This window comes from Misgurnus anguillicaudatus, chromosome 22, assembly GCF_027580225.2.
Source record: "Misgurnus anguillicaudatus chromosome 22, ASM2758022v2, whole genome shotgun sequence".
NCBI lineage: Eukaryota > Metazoa > Chordata > Actinopteri > Cypriniformes > Cobitidae > Misgurnus > Misgurnus anguillicaudatus.
This window is the reverse complement of record NC_073358.2, coordinates 40,298,480-40,317,281: the sequence shown is the minus strand read 5'-3', so window position 1 is coordinate 40,317,281 and position 18,802 is coordinate 40,298,480. Positions and strand designations below refer to the sequence as shown.

The window sequence follows — 18,802 nt, the reverse complement described above, 5'->3', positions numbered from 1 at the left end:
TTGCAGTGCCCCCTCTTGTGGAAATTCTTCCCTATAACGGGAATAATTCTTCCTTATAATGATGTCAAGTATGCTGTCCAAGGTAAAGGACAAATAACAAACAAAAAACTAAATACAAAAAAAAAAACATTGACATGTATTATTGTCAGATATTTTCTAGCAAAATTTTGATCTTTATGCTAAATGTTTCCTAAATGAATAAGCAAAGCATGTTACCATTGGAACGGTTACAGTATCTTACTGTTTTGGAGACATTTACATAAAGTTACACTTACACCAGACAGTGATTTACAGTAATCATAAACATCACAATTGCAACATATAGGCGGAAAATACATATTTTCAAACATTTCTTATACACGGCTATATTGGAAACAACAAACAAATTACTTTTGTGGAATTTTACTTACGTTAGACTTCTGCACAGAATCAATAACATCAGAGACCTTTTAGTTTATTTCTTATAACAAGCTAAATAATTAAAGTAAATTACCTTTGTTCAGTTATCCTATCTAACGCGTAACTACTACACTGAGTAAACCTTACTGTGTAAAATGAATGTATACAATGTTAGCTACAGATCCTTAAATTCTTGCCCATGGCACCAAATCACTCTTCACAGGTGTGATCTATGCCTTCCGTCGCCCCTCGTCTTAAGGAAACTGAAACATTTTATTTTTACAAGGTATTTGTTAACTTCGGTCTATAATGTTCATCTAATTATATTGGTACAAGCTAATGCACATGTAGAAAAAAATAAACACAAATAAAAAGTAGTTTCTTTTTCTCTCATTAGATGAAGAGTTGTTGACTGTTTATGCGTTGTGTCTTTATGTTCTGCAAGTTTCGACAAATTAACCCCATAACTTTACATTACATTTTACAGACGGGCATTAAATTTCCTATATTAAACCATGCCACATTAACAGACGTATAACTATAAAAATAAATCTGGAAGCAATGACTGCGTTTGTGAGCAAAAGTCACGTGAACCAAAATGAGACGAGGCAAAAAAGGACATGTTTGATCACTGGTTGTCTATAGTAATCGGTTTCTCACCCAGCAGATGGAGAGAAGGAGCAGATTTGAGCAGAAGAGTTAAATAATTAGGATTTGTTATGATCGACAGATGGCTGAAGTTTGGCTGTGTGGAAGTTTATGCAAAAAAGTTTCCTGTGTGTGTGTTTGTGTGTTCAGTTTACCTCAAAGCAAAACTCCCACAGACTGAATGAGCTGCTGTCTCACTCTGAAGATTGCTCTCAAACTCTCAGCATTAGAATCACCTTTAATGTGAAGTTTAGTTAAGGTCTAGCCTTAATCACAATCACATCCCTGTTTCTAGTAGACAGTAGTGTCATTAGATGGCGAGCAATTTGAGACTTTCTCTTAAAGGGGATATTTCGCAAGACTTTTTATAAGATGTCAAATAAATCTTTGGTGTCTCCAGAGTACGTATGTGAAGTTTTAGCTCAAAATACCATATAGATAATTTATTATAACATGCTAAAATTGTGCCGTTTTGGGTGTGTCCTTTAAAATGCAAATGAGCTGATCTCTGCACTAAATGGCAGTGCCTTGGTTGGATAGTGCAGATTAAGGGGTGGTATTATCCCCTTCTGACATCACAGGGAGAGCCAAATTTCAATTATCTATTTTTTCACATGCTTGCAGAAAAGGGTTTACCAAAAGTTACTGGGTTGATCTTTTTCACATTTTATAGGTTGACAGAAGCACTGGGGACCCAATTATAGCACTTCATGATATGTCCCCTTTAAGTGCCTGTTTTTATATTTTTTGCAGAGAAACCAACCCCAGCAATCTCACATGGCTCTTCTCCATCTAAAAGAAACCTCAATCTAGGCTCAAATATGCTTCGACAACAGATCAGAAATCAAATGATTAAAATATTTTTTTTCAAAGTATCTAAGCTATAGTAAACAAATTGTATATGTCGTTGCTCTTACTGTACTTGTCTTGTTTTTTCACGTACTGAAATTTTGAAAAAATGATAAAATCTGGGGGAAGGGACAAATTCACCCAAAATGAATAATTTGTCATCATTTACACCCCCTCATGTTGTTCTAAACGTGTATGAGTATAATCTTTTGATAAATTATGGTATGCATACAGCTGCCGTAACCATTGCCTTCTATAGTATGTGTTTTTCCTATGGAAATCAATACATACCATTAATTGTGTGGTTACACTGTAAAAAATGATATGCTCAAAATATAGTGTATATTTTGAGCTAAAACTTCACATACGCACTCTGGGGACACCAAAGATTTCTTTTACATCTTAAAAAAAAATTCATAATATGACCCCTTTAAGTAAATCCAGCCTTTATTTTTTTCAGTGTACTATCAATTATCAAAGTATCTTCTTTTGTGTTCAACAGTAGAAAGAAACTCGTACAGGTTGGGAGCAACATGACAGGGAGTAAATGATGACAGAATTTTCATTTTTGGGTGAACTATCCCTTTTAATACTTTTAAACATGTTATAAATGAACTTTAAATCACTTACTGTATAAAAGAGATACGAAAGGGAAATATCTCAGCACATTTGAGGTATGTATTTGTGTAAAGGGGCGGTCACAGTAGACTTTTCATTCCTTTGCCCTCTATTCAGACCAGAAACACAAGCTTGTGCGACCAGTTGAATTAGTATCATGTGGAGATTTGTGCCAGAACAAAACTGGTACCTCACCGTGTGACCTTTCTCTACTGTAAAGCACAAATGGACAAAGCCAATGTTCATATTGACAAACCTCTCCCCGCAGTAACGTCCGACAAATATTCGCATGCTCAAAGTCTAGTGTGACCGTACCTTTATGCAGCATAATCTGACCAAAATTTATAAACTCTGATGCAACCATTCAACAACCATTCGAAATCTGCCATTATACTTTCATCATCTCTCATGACTGAAGGTAAACTGTCGGTGAGAGAACGGATTAAGCTTTAATTTAGGGATTAAACCTTTGCTTTGTAACATTAGACTCACTTTGTGTCACCCAGAGAGCAAAAGAAACAACACATTTATTATTCAGCACACGTCATTGTTCAAACCCTTATCTGTGACTCTGTGTGTGACAGAAATTAACGTTTTTTTTAAGGGCCAGTATTTATCACACAAAATTGATTTTCAGAGGTGTTTTTCAAGTGCAAATTTTGCTAACTCATTACGGCTGTCATCAGTATGACACATCAAAAACCGCTTTATATTAGCTGCACATCTAACGACACTCACCTTTAAGATGTGAATACCGATGTCTGACAGCTACGGGCCACCATGTCTTCAGATGCTTGAATCCTGTAACTGGATAGACCAAGAATAGAATATTATAAAATGGATTAAAAAAGAGGGGCACTTTCCACCCACATTTAAAAAACTAGGGCATAGGTGGTATTTTCGCCTCAAGCGTTTATTAATATTTTAACCTTAGTGTGTATAGTCATGTGAAATTTAAAGGAATAACCAATGATATGAAGAGAGGGTAGTATGTTTTTTTGCTACTCATGGCTGTGCTCAACTAATGCATAACCAGAATGGAAAAGCAAGTACTCTGATCAGATGAACATTTTGTATTGAGTGGTCCAGACGACTGCTGAGCACTAACTCTTTCTCTGGCTCGCCCCATGTGTCCAGTCCCCAGTGCCAGATCTGCTAACCCTACCGGCTGGAGGATGAAGGGAACATTTAGGCACAAAATGGAAAGAAACAGCATGAAGGAAGAGAGGGGGAGGTGAGGGGAAGTAAGTAAAGGTCAATAAATTGTGTTTTGGTGAGTTAATTAAACTTTAATTGAGTGTGCATTAAATAAACAAAAAAAGGACCAATGTGAAGAGCTCTTCAGATCAGAAATGCTCCTTTGAGGCCAGTAGGCAATTACCAAACGCATTGTTGCTTATGTTGTTTTTCAAGCAGATATATTTGAAATGCAGGTGCATGTCAAAACCTGTTACAGGCTTGTATAGCTTTGAACCTTCATCTTTTCAAATGACTGTCATACCAGTCATGTGCCTGAGGCAAGCTTGCTTTTTATTGTAGATGTTTCGCACCTGTGTGTGTGTGCACATAAGTGTGTAAGTCTGTGTGATCATGTAAATGTTTCAGATCTGTGTGTGTGTTTGTGTGTGTGTGTTTGGTAGGGGTCAAAGTCATTTCCCCTCTGTCAGTTGCGTTTAAGTATTTCTGCCATCTCTTAATCCCTAGCGGTGTGTGTGTGTGTGTGTGTTGAATAGCACAGATGATTTATTCACTGACAGACACAAACCTGTTTGTATGCCCGTCAGAGTACGTTTGTCAGAGAAAACAAATCTACTGATCGAATCATCTTTAAGCCAGCTTTTCCCACACACACTCACACACAGACACACGTGTGGGAGTCACACATGTAAACATGAATAGTGTAACCTATTAAAATGCATATTTATTCAGGCAGTCAGGACGGTGAAGAGCATTTAGCCCATCCATGTTTCAACAACCACCTGACCTCAAGCACATACATGCTTTCAGATAATGTATTAATTTGCATTAACGCACGTACAGTACCATTTAGACATCCGCAATGGAAATCGGAATCTTATTAAATTTGGAAATAAACAGGCTTTGGGTCACGAAAATAAAGCACGCAGTATGCTCTCTGAGACTGTAACATTCTCAAGTCATGCTGGGATAACATGGATCATCTGGTTTTGGACACTTGCGGAGTCCATATCAGTGTTGGCAAAGACTGCACAAATTAAGCCTCAGCATGGCAAGCTTGGCAACATGCCAAATTCGATTAAAAATATCCACATTTCCTTAACATTTCAATTTAATTTTTACTTAAATTGTTATACTGATAAAAATCAGCATATAAAAATGCAAAACAGAAGCATTTTCACAGGTAGACTCGAATTTTTGAATAGCACTGTGTGTGTCCAAATACAGGAATTATTTCTGCCTCCGGCAATGCGGCAATGTAATTTCTTTGCAATTTCAACAGGTTTTGAAGTAAAAGAAGCACAGATGCGATCACTGTTTCTTTTTGTGAACTGTGAAATCTGATTGTGTTTGGACGATTTGTGAAATCACCCAAAAAACGGAAGTGTTATTATCACCAGATGTCACCTACACAAAACTTAAACAGGTTAGACAAGACCAGCATACGTTTTGTAGCCAGTCCCAATTGCTTTGAATTGTTTTTAACCAATACAAAAAAATGTTTGCCCAAAAATTTTTATTTGTCTAAATCTAAAACGTACCTTATTTTTGAGGCAAGTAAATTTAAAGACATGGGATTCCAGTATAGTAGCACCTCCTCCTGGGCTTTGAAAAGGACGCCTCAGTCTAACTTTATCCAGAGAATGTACTGTATGCTTATCTCTATCAATTTACTGGTATGGTGTGATAAAGGATAAGAAAGAACGCAAATAAACAATTGCTCAAGATGATTTACCAGTTCTTGTTAACTAGAAAAAGTAAACAATATGAACAGTTACCGCTCTATGTTGTGGTCTGGTTAAATAAACATTTGCACTATTTACTTCTCACCACCACCTTTTGTGTAGATCCAGTTGAACTTCTTCAATTGTCTAGGGGATCAATTTATTCTGCTAATGCAGGATTTCAAAAGATCAGCTGATGGCGGGCCTTCCCATAACAGAGACTAAACCGCTGGCAGACAGACAGTGGATTGTAAGATACGGTATATATTGACCAACAGAATTAGAGAGATGGATGTTCCAAATATATCCCACAAATTCTGATTAAGAGAAGGTCATTATGCTTAAGAGGAGCCGGAACCCTCTCCACGGTGCTGAACATACAGTAATACAGCTGAATTTGAAGTGGTGCTGTCCATAGGGCTGGACATTCAGTAATAGACCCTTTTACTGTTTGTACACAATGATGACGTGGCAGCGTATGCACGCGCATTTTGGCAACGGAAGTATGGCAAGAATCAGCAGTGAAGCAACACAGACAGAGAAAGTTATTTAAAAAATGACTCTCAACTTTTTCAACACAGCTACCAGATTGTGTACTATAGTGGAGTGGATAGAACCTGTTAGCAGATGCCCAAATATAAAGTGGCCAGATACATATATATGTATATTACATTTTGATGCTGGGAAACCGTTTCTGGGTTGCTAAAACGTTAGAACCAATGGGGAATAACACCACTTCCGTTGCCTAAATGCGTGCGCAGGCTATTTGATCACGTGCACTGTAAAAGGGTCTATACAGCTGGGTTTAAAGTGGTGTTATCCATGGTGCTGAACATACAGTAATGGAGGGTATGCATTGACGTCACTTTTCCATGTGACTACGCCTGAACTCGTCCTGTTGAGTGGCAAACTTTCAACAAAATATCTGGCTTTCATAGCGGCTGCGGCGAAAATGCCAGTAAAACTGACTATTATCGGCTTAAATTGAATTTAGTTGGACTTGACAGCAAAGGTGGACAATACTTAGTTACATTAGTTCGATTTTTCAAGCATGTGTGCTTTATTAGGATGTTTTGTATTGGGAAAATTTTTACTTCACTACATTCTAAAGCATATAATCATACTGTGTATTCTCTTTAATATTGCATATTAAAATTTATCTAATACCTAATTACATTAAAATTGTGTACTTTTACTTGAGTAAAAATACGTTAATGTACTTAAATATTAAATGTAAAACAAAAACTTTATGAAATGTAATAGCGTAAAAAATATGATAATATGCTTTGGAATGTATGTTTTCCAAAGAAAAACACTGGTAAAAAATGCAAATACTTGAAAAAAACTGTGCTTGATAGTGACCCTAGCAACTTGTCAACTGACCTGTGGTCTGTGAACCTTGGCATGAACAATCTATTTACTTCTCCTTTCTGTGTTTTTTGGCAGTCTGTAAAACGATAGCTCCAAATGTTGTTAAATCTATCGCAGTCTATCGCACAACATTTTTTTCCCATTTAGACGCGGTTTCCCCGTGTTTTCGCTGATTTCACACTGTACTCAAATGCTGCCACTCTGTCTTTTGCCACTCAGTGGGTGTAACCGCTGGCACTTTCTCTGAAGGTGACGTCATGTGCATACCCTCTGTCCAGCTGGAGTTGAAGTGGTGCTATCCATGGTGCTGAACATCCAGAAATACAGCTGAATTTGAAGTGGTGCTGTCCATGGTGCTGAACATACAGTAATACAGCTGAATTTGAAATGGTGCTGTCCATGGTGCTGAACATACAGTAATACAGCTGCATTTGAAGTGGTGCTGTGCTGTCCATAAAGCACTACTGTCCATAAAGTGCTGAACATAAAGCACTACAGCTGAATTTGAAGTGGTGCTGTCCATGGTGCTGAACATACAGTAATATAACTGAATTCGAAGTGGTGCTATCCATGGTGCTGAACATACAGTAATACAGTTGCATTTGAAGTGGTGCTGTGCTGTCCATAAAGCACTACTGTCCATAAAGTGCTGAACATAAAGCACTACAGCTGAATTTGAAGTGGTGCTGTCCATGGTGCTGAACATACAGTAATATAACTGAATTCGAAGTGGTGCTATCCATGGTGCTGAACATACAGTAATACAGCTGCATTTGAAGTGGTGCTGTCCATGGTGCTGAACATACAGTAATACAGCTGAATTTGAAGTGGTGCTGTCCATGGTGCTGAACATACAGTAATACAGCTGAATTTGAAGTGGTGCTATCCATGGTGCTGAACATACAGTAATACAGTTGCATTTGAAGTGGTGCTGTGCTGTCCATAAAGCACTACTTTCCATAAAGTCCATAAAGTGCTGAACATAAAGCACTACAGCTGAATTTGAAGTGGTGCTGTCCATGGTGCTGAACATACAGTAATATAACTGAATTCGAAGTGGTGCTATCCATGGTGCTAAACATACAGTAATACAGCTGATTTCGAAGTGGTGCTGTCCATGGTGCTGAAACTGGGACATGGGCTGCACAGAGGAAGATGCATATACAAGATTGCAAGTTAGAAGGGAGTTTGATTTTCTGAGTCGCCCTCTAGTGGTCATTCCCATTATACAGATGTAGCCAAGACCCCCATCCTGAGTAGAAAAAAGAGAGTAAAATGGCATTGCAAAAGGGAATTGAACTTTCTGACCATTAACACGACCTTCAAGGTTAGTCAATGCTTCAGCTACAGCTGACCTCCCGCGAGGGGCACCCTTTGTAGTTCAGGGCTGTCAACACTTCATTGAAACTCAAAGATGAAATTAAGGACAGTTCTGTACAGAGGTACTTAGCATTCTGTGGTACAGAGCTCACAGCATTTATCCAACCTTCATTTTTGTTCCTATTGTCACTGTTGGGCAGATTTAAAAAGAGTGGGTAGAATGCCAGAGCCGAGTCCTCATCTCATCTTTTGTTTTCTTGTTTTTGGATGCACCTCACATTGTTTTCTGCAGTCTGCCAGGCAGGTGGTAGACCTGCATAACCTGTTAAACATGCAATTACTGCGCCTCATGGATTCACAACAGTGTTGTGACAATTTTGATTTGGTTTTAGAGAAGGTGGCTTTGTTTTTTAAAAAACGTTTCACCTCACAGTCCAGTTCTGTTTTTTAAGTGATCCATTGAGAGGTAGCAGCGATTTCCTACTGTTACTTTTCAAAAGCACTTTGATTAAAGGTAAAAACTGGAAGGTCTTTAACACCCAGCCATTTTATCAAATCTAAAGACAGTCAGCTTATGGGCGACAAGGATAGATGGGTGAATCGATGGATGGATAGAAATAACAAACAGATAGACTGACAAAAAGACAGACAGTGTTTCCATGTCCTTGAGGGAGACACAAGGTTGCTTTACGGGGACGGTCCTCTTGATAAAAGTGTCTTCTAAATGACAGGCACGTACACAAGGCTGTCTTTGTGTGTATGTGCCAAAACAAATTAAATTCAGGTGTGCAATAAAGCTTTGATCTTTAGAAGTGATTGATATAGCTTTGAATAAAGAGATTCTAACCCTGAAGATTTCTCTTCATTCGGTAAGGCTCTTCCGTTTGTACGATTTCTTACGAGAAGTTTGAACCTTTTGTTTTGGATCAGGGTGGTTGTGTCAAGACTTTTTCAAAGCGCATGTTATGAATATAACATCAATATGGACAAAGATCTAACAATCTCACAATAAATTATGCAGGACGCTTTTTGGCAAGCCCTGCGTTCCAACAGCGTACCCAATGGCTGATGTTCATCGGAGGCAGACAGTTTTTGCATCTGCGTATGTGTGTGTGTGTGTGTGTACGAGAGAGAATGGGGGTGTATTTATGTCATTTGAAGGTGTTGTGTTTCGAAGCCGTTGTTAGGGTCTGCTCAGGAAATAATAAGACAAGCTTTCAGTAGAAGGTGAAAGCTTCAAGGCAAATGAAAGCGCAGTTGAAGGGTGAAATCAGTCTTGGCAGAGTTTAAGTGCAGTTGCTGTGACTGCTGTCAGAATCGGTGGCAGACCGAACTTCAACAAAAATCCAGAACCCCTTTAGTTTTCATAGACATTTTATTCATGACCTCAGAGTGTAATTTACTGATAAAGGTTCACGATCACAGCGGCCCCGAGGGCACCTGACTGCTGTCTGTACTGTCGCTCACTGCATGCAAAGGGCCCCACTAGAGCTTTACTCTTATAGTTTCTGATCTCTCCTCTCCAATTTACCCTCCCAATTCTCTCTTGCTTGCTCACTTTTCTTTCTCTCTCTCTTTTAACTGGCTGGTGTGTTTTCAGGTCTGTGCCCCGAGGCAGCTGTTCAGATCAGATTATGGTGGAATAGTAGTGATAATCTGCTCAGATCTTATGGGACAGGACACATGAGGACCAAGTGGACCCATTAACGTACTCTTCATCTGATGGATATATGATGCCTAACATAATGACCAAATGACACGAACTCGCGAAAGCACATATGCTGAAATTGTATGTACCCGGCAGGTACATGGAGTTCTTCCTGTAACAATTTATTTTTGCCCGATGCCTTTGTGCTGCTTAACCGGAAAATGAGTTTCAACCCCCAGTATCAATTTAAAAGTATAATCTGTGATGCGCCTAAGCAAATACTTCGTCACACAAAATTCGCAGTTAAATGAAACAAAAACACGTTTTCTGAGCGAGCTGCTTGTTTCTGATGATGATTGACAGCTGTCATTTTAGATCAGTAATAGAGACAAAGAAAAGGCTTTTAAAAATAGTATCTGCCTCTGGATCTGCAGCAGACACAGACATAAGTACCGTAGTCTCGGTGTATCTGAAATTTAATTATTGATTATATCTCTGACAGAATATTCTCTACCCCACACAGATCTAGATATTAACATATTGTCTACAAGTCAGTGTAATTATAAATGAGGTATAAATTGTGCCAACAACCAACAAAAGCAGATCTCCAACACAGACACGTACACTAAAAAAATGATTCATTCAATTTACTCAATTTTTTAGGGTAATCAATTTATTTAAAGTTGCAGTGTGTAATTTTAATAAGGATCTCTTGACAGTAATGCAAAATAATATACAAAACTATATTATCAGGGGTGTATAAAGACCTTTTTTAATGAACCGTTATGTTTTTATTACCTTAGAATGAGACGTTACGTAGAAGTCGCCATTTTGTGAAGCCATGTTTCTACAGAAGCCCTTAACGGACAAACGTTTTTACTAAGTTGTCTCCGACAATGACATGTTTTTCCGGTGGTGGCTACCATAGCTTCTCTATGCATTTCAAAAGCAAGGGGTGAGCATTGGACTGAGCCGTTGGTTGCAATTGGCAACCTCACCACCAGATGCTGCTAAAATTTACACACTGCACCTTCAAGCTAAATTTAAACAAAAAATGTTTGTTTTGTTTTGTATTCCTTATTCTTTTTGTTTAAATGTAGCTTAAATAAATTGATTGCGACTACTTACCTTAAAAAAATTAATTGAATGAATCATGTTTTTCAGTGTATACTATAAGACAACATTTGGGGCTCAATCTTACACCCGGCGCAATGCAGCGCAATGCGCGACACAAGTGTCTTTTGCTAGTTTCCACCCTGCGCAATTATAATTTTCACGCTTAGCGCCGCGTTGTTTAAATAGCAAATGCATTTGCGCCCATGGGTCTGAAAATGAGGTGTGTTCAGGCGCATTGTTGGCGCGTTGCTATTTTGAGGCAACTAAAATAGACTACACCATTGACCAACAAAAACCTGCTCTAAAGTCTAAAGTCAATGGCGCAATATGTTTTTTTTTTGTTATTTAAAGAGCGCATTAGTAATATGCGCCTAAACGAGGCGACAACGCGGGTTTGCTTAACACATACATGAATGCGCAGCAGCACAAAAACGCTTTTAAATATGAAAGATTAAAGGATTGAATGTAAAAGATTATTATTGAGTCTCTTGGACATAAATGAGGACTAATTATGAGACGTTAGAAGGCACAAAGAGCTGCTTCACCTGCAGCCTGGTAAGTAAATAAATGCTTTGCTTTAAACAAATGCATCTGTTTTTACATTTTTTTTTAAATGCTACCTCACGGATTTATTGTATATGATGACTCTGTACCTGTGGATATGGTGAGATGAGAATTTAAGTAATGCTTAAAAAAACTGACGCTGTCCAAGTGCTGAACCTTGCGGAGAGCCGTTTGTAAATTTTTTATCTCCTGTTTGTTAAAAATAAAGTATTTTTACAGTACAAACCTTTTCTTACATACTTGTAAATTATTTTTTGATGATATTGGATAGCCATACATTTAAAGCAATTACAAGGCTGCTTTTTTACTTCCATGACTAAAAGAAAACGGGTTTTAAAGGTTTTAATAAAAAATGACAATTTCAATATAAGGGAAAACAACACAATTATTTAACATTAATCTTAAACTGGGGATCTTCTTCCTCCGCTTAGTTCTTCAGTTTACAAAGTCCTTCATCTAAATAGGGATTAGACATAGTGCCAGCGCAACAGGCTTTTAAAGGGGATGAGAGCTGAGACTCTCATTGGTTTATTGAACGTTACGCCCAAAATACTCCCATTACTCATTAAAAAAATAGGACCAACTCTTTTCGACCATGCGCTTGGCGCACAAACCATTTTTCCCATCATTTAATTAGCAAAAGTGGATTCGGACACGCCCATTTAGACGTTGCGCTGTGCGCTTTAGACAATGTGCTTAGATCGTTAAAATAGGGCCCTATGTGTGCATCACACAATGCATGTGCTATTTAACCCTTTAAACATTACAGATCATGACAACTACGGGCACAATGCACTTTACCACACACACACACACACACACACACAAACATGCATGCATGGTCCTGCGCTGCGAGACAGCAGCTGGTCACAGTGTATCAACAAATCAAGCTTAAAAACATTACGGTTTATGACAACAACATACAAAACATACACGCACATACACACACTGTAGCATTTTACAGAGGTCCATAACGTATCCTGACACTTCCCAATAGCGAGGCCCTTATCTAAAGGTCACCGAGTCTTTCTACATTTGTTTAGATTTGAAGTGTTGTTAGATATCTTCTGACCTGCTTTTTTAATTTTGCCATAGGGTCCGTCAGAATCATCATAGACCCTTTTCATTTTTTTCCCTCTGCGTTGTCATGGTGATGTGATTATTGCCTACCGACAAGAGAAGAACAGGATGTCGTGTTCTCTCTGTACAGTTTGATCTGTGGGAGTCTTCTATTATATCTCGCTGAAGAAGAGATGATCAGCCTGACTCGAAACGGGATGCATTTCATATTTTTTCATTTGCTACCTTATGGATGTTTTCATTTGTATCCATAGAGGATCACAAATGATCCGAGATGATAGCAGGGAGGTCAAATCCTCCTCATAAGATGAGTGACATGCATGCAGTGCAACGACCCTTTTTCTCTCTCTCTCAGTTACCTTTCCTCAACCTCTCATTCTTCATGCTGCTTTTCTTTTTATAGTGCCCCCCTTTTTACCTCCACTCCTCCCGTCTTTGGCCTCACTTGCCCCCGGCAACAGCAGCAGCGGGGTGAACTGGGGGGCTCGACCCCTTTCTTCATACTCGGGCGCGCGTCATGCATTTATGCTATGAACGTCCCACACACACCGAGTTCAGGTATATAGTGGCCCATTCATCAAGGTGTCAGTGGTGTTTCTGTGGTAAATTAGCCATGTCTCCTCTCCACTCTGGATTCCCTCTTATAAACCAGCCTTTAGGGAAACCATCCCTCTCTGCCTCTGACTGGCTCTTTCTCTCCCGTGGACAGAGGGTGGGTGGTGGCGGAAAAGGGATATGAAAGTATGGGGGCACTGAGAGAGTAATCGAGACGAAGATTATTGGGTTTGTTAACTCACATGATCAGACATATTGATGTTTTGTGGTTTTTACTTGTAGAGCCAGACTTCAGTACATCAGCCACCACCCGCTGTTTACATTTACGTTCGTGAAAACCCAGCTATGGTCTTTTTTCATGATGAACTGTTTTCTACATAAAATCAGCCTATACAATGTAAAGAACATTTTGTGAAAATATAACCTTGATATTTTTAATACTGACTATGGCGATGTCAAAGATTGAAATCAATGTAAATTCAATGACTGAAATCAACTTTTGATGCTGCTAATCTTATAATTAGATTATAAAACGTTAGCCTCAATTTCGCAGCCACACTTTAAAAATTCACAATAAATTCAACTTTCTTGACTTGTGAGGAGTTGCTATAAATTATAAAAAATAAAGTTGAAATAACTTAAGGTAATTCAACTTAATTTTAATAATTTATAGCAACTCATCACTGGTCAAGAAAGTTTAAATGAATTGTAAGTTCAAATTGATTACACCTAAAAATGTGCAACAATGTTTTACATCGCAGGGTCACATATTGAGAGGATGCTTGTATACAATGGGACAGCATAAGGAGCCAACAATAAGCACAGTTCACAAAGCTGTTTACAATTAGGAATAGAGTTGAAGCTTGGAAGTCTACCAAATGTTTACAAGCAAACATACTAACTGCAGGGTAATTCCCACACCTTAGTAAACTTCAAATTCAATGACCTTTCAAGGACTTTCCAGTCCAATACCCTCAAATTCAAGGACTAAATGTGAGGACACATTTTAAGTGAGAGCAAGGTTACATTGTGTTACTTTTTAAGATACATTGTTACAGTTCCCTTTCGAGGGAACTTGAGCTGCGTCACTGCGGTGACACTTTGGAGACGCCTCCAGGTGTTAAGTGTGTCTGAATGTGTATATCAAATTCAACCAATAGTGAGGCTTAACGACAAAGACAGGGAGATGCGGGAGCCAGGAAGTATGTCACCATCGGAAATATTGCCAAAGACGACGTTACAGGAACGCAGGAAGTATGGCAAGGGAGACGCAGTGTCTCGTTCCCTTCTCAGGGAACAACAGTTACATACGTAACCAGAGACGTTTTCATGTGTCAAACACAAATATGCAAAAAAGCATTTTGGTATGAATCAACATTTGAATACAGAATATACTGTATAAGCATTTAAAGCGAACAGTTTAGCATGTGTGCTTATATTATCCTAAAATACACAGGGAGTAGTATGATTTTTTTTCCAGAAAACATAAAATAGATTCAAGCACTTTCAATGACCTGTATCTAAGTATGTATATTTTCAAAAACTTCCCAGAGCTTTGAATTTTTTACCCCAGATTCACAAACTTTCAAGGATTTCAAGGACCTGTGGGAAAACTGAAAATTACTTGAGTACAACCCTATGAGAGTTCCTGTAGCTAAACTGATACAACTGATGTTAACTGAACATTGTGCTAGCCACAGAAAGGTAATATGTTCAAGCCTCAGGAAACACAAAAAGTGATTAAATGTACTGTAAATGTACTGTATAAGAGTCTCCAACTCTCTACCAAACGTAAATGTTCATGCTATCATTGCAAATTCTGTATGTATGTAATGTAAAATTATCGTAATTATTATAAGATTATAGTTTATTTATCAGAACAATAATTCAATAAATTTGCAATAATATCATTCTTTCCACTGTATTCTTTAAAGCAACACTATGTAGTTTTCATGTAAAAATGACTTACAGCTCCCCCATGTGGTTGAAAAGCGCAACAGTGCCTGGTATCAGACACTCTTCTGCAGGCAGGGGGAGGTGCGGGGCTGTGTGCTCTACCCTCCACCGCCACTTTCAGAGGGTGCTTGTAGCAGCTAGGAGGCTGCTCAGGTTGCAGCAACAGTACAATTTGTCCAATTAAAAGTTGTTCTATCACTGAAATAATTTTAGAGACATTATTTAAAGGTAAAAAACTACCTAGTGTTGCTTTAATAATATATATTTTTCATTTTCTGTGGTGTTTTTCATGTAGCTGCTTTAAAAAATGCAACATTGTAAAAACACTTAGTATAAATAATTTAAAAAATGTAATTTCTTATTTCAAATGTGTGCACGAATGTGTGCTAGTTAGATGTTTTTAATGTCTTTAAATGCATTTCTTTATAAAAAATATATATACAACATCTCCATAAACATTTGAATTAGAACTTAGTTAAGGATTTTAACAAACTCCTATTAGGACCCACCCACTTAAGATACACTAATGACAGATTCCTCAAATCATGCAGCTTATTGGAAAGATGTGTGCCATTACTTTTCCAGGTGAACATATTTTCAGATCATAAAATAGCTATTTGTTATCATTCTAAATGGAATTACAATAAATAAAAGACCAGAGTCATATCTAGGGATCGGAAAAAAATGAGCCAGTAAGCAACTACCCCCTAGCAACCATAAAGTAACATACTCAAAAGCACTCAGAAAACCTTAGCAACCACAGAGCAATACCCAGGCGACCACCCATAACACTTAGCTGATGTGCTTTGCATAGGCAAGCACCACTTCTGCTTTCTTAATTTTTTAAAAAGAAAATAATGAGGAGGTTATTGGCCATTAAAAACAAGACTCTCGGTTCAGGGCAACTGTTGAAGAAGGAACACTGAGTTTGCGAGCATGAATTGATTCTACAGGAAACTCTTAAGACATTTGTAAGTTAATGAGACCTGTGTGTGTGCGTATAAGCAGCTTTAATCCCCCGGGGGAAAATCCATCAGCGGATAGAGAAAACCAACATACAGCAAATGCCCAGAAACCCAGCCAAAGCTCTCAGAAACTGCTGAAAGAGAAATAGATGACAATGAAACGTCCTTCAGTCCTCTAAAAGTGAAAATGTTAACAGGCAAATGCATTTCCTTGTGCATTTTGGAACTGGAATAATATTTTCTCTGACCTTCCTGCATGCTTTTATGATTTAATAATAGCACGGGATTGTTATGGCACATAAATTCAACAGATTTTAGTGGAGATGGGTTCAAATGTGCCATTAATTCTAAGAAAGGAAAAAGATGAAGGTGACACTAATGCACCACATTATATTTTGAGATGTCTCCTACTGAAATAAAAAAAGGGAAATTAAAAAACAAAGACAGCTTTTCTTCTTATATGTAATGGATGTAAAAGTGTGAATGATTTGAAAGTGTAAGGACATTGTATATAGATAATATAAGGACTCAAGGTCAACATCGCTCCTGATTGTCCCCATGGGGTTTCCGGTGGATGAGAGATGACTTTCATGAAAAGAAATGGATGCGTTTGCTACAGGTGAGCACACGGTAGCTGCTTAGAAATAAAGCAGCAATTGCTGATTGCACTTTCCTCACATAATTGTTTCGGTTTGAGCATAGGATGTGTTTGATTGTTTACGCAGCTGCCCGTGATGAAGATTCCCCACTGGGCACAAAATTACAAATTTATCGTCACTCACAAGCTCAAAATGCCCATGCAATCTGCAAAGCACCAAACACTGTAAATTCATATGAATGTACATTAAAAGCACTTACTATAATTATAAAATGTCATTGTAAAATGTATCCTGATAATAGAAGTATATGACGAAAGACATTTCAGAAATGTACAGCGTGTATGTCTTTTTTTCACTGAAATGCGAAGCATCTCAAAGACTGACAGAGAGACAAAGAACGATACAGATAAAAAATGCTGCTAAGTGCTATTATTACAATGTCATATCCAGCACATTTCAATTTCAGCTTAATATTTTAGAACTGTTCCAGTGAATCTGTAACATTTGCATGTTGTAACTTATTAAAATTGAAATTTATATTCAAAATGGGTATTGGTCCATCTCAGGTATCTGGTTTATTTTTAACATATTTTTAAATGGAAGATGAGTGCTTTTAACAGGACAGAGTTTTGGCATAGATTTAGCAAATATGAAAAACAGCTGCATGTAATATATGCTAATAGTATGAGGATACTAAGCAAATTGTAGTTATTTTCCAAAAATGCTTTTTTCAAGTAAACAGATAACATCAAAGAAATAATATAGGTAGAAGAGAGTGGGGGATGGAAGTACCATTTTTCAGAAAAACTTAATTTTAAAAGTTAATGTTTCAGGAAAATGTATGTTTTTTGCTGTGGTCAATAACTCACAAGTGTGGTCTATCAATACAAGGTAGTATTTTGTATAAATGTGGAACGACTTCAGTATAATTTCACTTTGAACATAAAATGCAAATGGCAAAGATGACACAACAGTACATGATAGATTTTTTTGTGTTACTCTTGTTTAAGTATATCTGACTATGACCTTGTTAATATGTAACTGCAAATCTATTTTGTTCTTTATCTTTGCAAAAAAATAATTTTAATTTTAAATTTTAGTTTCATCAAATGTTTCAAAAGCAACCTGATAGTACAAACCTGAATTGTTGAAAAAAAAATTCAATTAAATTAAAAATAGCATAATATAAATTCTCAACATAATGTGGGGACAGGGGGACAAAAGTAATAAATGTTATTTTCGCCCGACAGGAATTCCTGATATTTAAACCAAATTTACTTTAGGATGTGTGCACAACTTATGGACCACGTTACTTTACACCACACTCTCCCCTTATATAGGTGACCCTCATAGTCAAAATTATTTTTTGCCAAAATATTATATATTTATTTTTAGATTGTGATGTGAGATGTCAGATTTACAACAATGAAAGGGTTCCCACACCTTAGTTAACTTCAAATTCAAGGATTTTCCATGTCCAATACCCCCAAATTCAAGGACTAAATGTGTGGACACATTTCAAGTGAGAGCAAGGTTACATTGTGCTACAGTCCCCTTTTGAGGGAACCCCCGCTGCGTCACTGCGGTGACACTTTGGGGACATTTCCAAGGGTAAGTGCGTCTGAATGTGTATATCAAATTCAACCAATGATGAGGCTTAACGACAAAGACAGGGTGAATTTTATGATATTATCCTACACAGGGAATAATATGGATTTTTTTCCAGAAAACTTCTTGCATAAAATAGATACAAGCACTTTCAATGACCTGTGTGTGTCTATGTATGTTTATTTTCAAAAACTTCCCAGGTCCTTGAATTTTCCCCCCAGATTCACAAACTTTCAAGAATTTCAAGGACCCGTGGGAACCCTGATTTAAAAAAACAACAACAATCATTTGAAATAACTAGAAATAGTTTCAAAAATATCAATCAAGTATTTTCTCTGATACATTTCCTTGAACTTTATCCCTTCCCAACCCTAAGTTAACATAAACAAATTCAAGAAAAAAAAGATAATAATAATAAAATTAGATATAATAGATAAAGATATTTAACCCTGGAGAACCCAAGGTTCAAATTTGGCCAATGTTAACTGATGCTAAGAGCAGAGATTTAGTGAATTGAATTTAGGGATCAAGTATGCCAATAGAGAGCGGGAATATGTAACATGTGATTTATCTGTGTTATAGTTA

At 37.4% G+C, this 18,802-nt stretch overlaps 1 protein-coding gene across 2 annotated transcripts in view; it reads right to left on the bottom strand.

Annotated features, from left to right (window-relative positions):
• Positions 1 to 18,802, bottom strand: part of tenm1 (teneurin transmembrane protein 1) — a 392,082-nt gene that overhangs the window by 338,602 nt on the left and 34,678 nt on the right. For both annotated transcript variants that reach the window (XM_055198820.2, XM_055198822.2), the window contains exon 3: positions 3,253 to 3,321. The gene's annotated coding sequence lies outside the window, so the exon portion shown is untranslated. The remainder of the gene's footprint in view (positions 1 to 3,252; positions 3,322 to 18,802) is intronic.